Source organism: Lactuca serriola, chromosome 1, assembly GCF_051521515.1.
Source record: "Lactuca serriola cultivar US96UC23 chromosome 1, Lser_US96UC23_V15, whole genome shotgun sequence".
Taxonomy (NCBI): Eukaryota; Viridiplantae; Streptophyta; class Magnoliopsida; order Asterales; family Asteraceae; genus Lactuca; species Lactuca serriola.
Window position 1 is genome coordinate 154,984,706 of NC_136408.1, and position 2,156 is coordinate 154,986,861.

Below are 2,156 nucleotides of genomic sequence, written 5' to 3' on the forward strand. Positions count from 1 at the left end.
ATTCTCACTTAAAAAAGAAAGAAAAATGTAATAAGTATTTTTTCTAGAAATATAAATAAAGATAGTATGGCCATTTACAAATAACAACTGTTAAAAAATATTTATATATAGTAAGGACTACTATGGTCATTTACAAATAAGAGATCTTAAAAATTGTTATTTTGCGTAATGGTTGGGCTGTATGCGAAGAAATGTAAATTTTTAGGGGAGGTGGATGCAAATCACCATCGCTAGAGATCAGGATTAGGGTCACGCCCACACTATTCTTACTATATATATATATATATATATATATATATATATATATATATATATATATATATATATATATATATATATATATATATATATATATATATATATATATATATATATATTAGATGTTCAGTTTCATTTTCATACGATTTCACAGCTGCTGTCAAAATCGACCCTGTGAATCTAATAGCATTCACACGATATATTTTTTCTTAAAATCATCCATTGTTTTGATAAAGTTATCGATCTGCGTATTTTTTGGTCATCATAGTCATCAAGACTTTTATGTGTCGATTACGAAAAAAAAAAAATCTCTATCATCCTTCTAGATCCAAAAACTAGCAAAGATCCGCAATACGATATATTTTTCTTCTTGTAGTGCTAGTTGAATCAGATAGATACCAGTTAGGTGTTCATAGCATTTCAAGAGTCGGTTTTGTGGGTTTGTTCAAAGGTAAGTTTATAAAACGTTTTCTTATGTAATTGTTTTGATGCCAACAAATTTTTAATGCCAATATTTAGTAACGCTTCAGTAGGGTCTAAATCTTTCTGAATGATGTTTGGAGATGATGGCGATCTTGACGGAAGTTGCAGATCTGATCACTAGATCTTGACATGTAGTATTCCTTAAATATCAATAAATTTGGTTCCTGTAGTATACCGCTTGTTTTAGTTGTGGTCCAAGGTTAAAGTGGTCATTAAAAAATATCAGGTAATGCTGTGTCTTCATTTCTGATTGTTACATTTATCCTCCTTGTAGTGTGAAAGGGAATATCGTATAGGGTGTTTGAGGCACATAAGAAGATGGATCTGAAGGTTTGTTAATTTGAATCTCAATTTGCTCAAATTCCAACGTTTCTCACTTGATTTAATATGAGATTGTTGATCTGAAGGTGTGCTTTCATTTCGGAGGAATCAGAATCGGAATCACCAATTCCGATGTGAAGTGGATTGTTTTCCTTGGGAAAGATGTTTCTGATGAATGGTTTCACAACCTCCCAAAACCACACAACAACACCAGAACCTACTGTGTATCCTGTGTATTAAAAACAATTAACTAGGCCAAGGTTGGTTAAATTAATCATGTATATATGTTTATAATTTTGTTTAATAAAATATACTCACAGTCAATCTCTGGGAGTCCACTTTACCTTACCCTTTCCGATGTCAAGTGAATTGTATGCCTTGCCAAAGATGTTTCTAATGACAACAAAGTGTTGCTTTGACAAGCAGTTGATATCTTTCATCTGAGTATAAACTATAAACTATAAAATAGTGTTTTTATTGTTATTCTACAATGTTGCTACAGATTAATCAATTGATAAGCATTTATTTATTTTTGCTGGTTTTCATTTATTGTAAGAGAATCGCTTCACATCTATTGTTGATTCCATTACTGGAAGTGATTTTATTCCATCAATGGTGACATTCTAAGGAACAACTTTGTTAGAAATGTAGGTGGTGGGTCCTCAAGGTGGAATTACTTTTCAAGATGGTTTTAGTTTTTGTCTTTGCATGGAGAAGTAAAGTAAACAATGAGTGAATGAGTAATGAATACCCATTTGGTGGATTTATATTTGTTGGCTTTAAAATATAGATTTGATGTATGTTTCAAGATTTTTCCTTTGTTGAATATGTAATTATTGTTAATTTTTTCATGACTATATAATTTTTTTATAATGTGAAAATTCGCCGCTGTCACATAAAATCTATCGGTAATCTATTAGTGAGTTTTTCCTAAATTTCATCGTTAGTCCGTTAGTCAGTTATTCTGTCGGTAAGTTTTTTGCAAAAAAGTATATCTGTCGGTGATCGGTTACTAATTACCGATGGAAAAATCTGTTGCTAAAATTTGCCGTAGCTGTCGGGAATCCGTTACATATATGATATGTCTTTTTGGG

At 30.9% G+C, this 2,156-nt stretch overlaps 1 long non-coding RNA gene across 1 annotated transcript; it reads left to right on the forward strand.

Annotated features, from left to right (window-relative positions):
- The first annotated feature begins 413 nt into the window (after positions 1–413).
- On the forward strand, positions 414–1,818 carry LOC145071605 (uncharacterized). The gene is made up of 3 exons (XR_013690616.1): positions 414–709; positions 1,016–1,071; positions 1,149–1,818. It is a non-coding gene; the product is annotated as an uncharacterized LOC145071605 (long non-coding RNA).
- Positions 1,819–2,156: the final 338 nt, after the last annotated feature.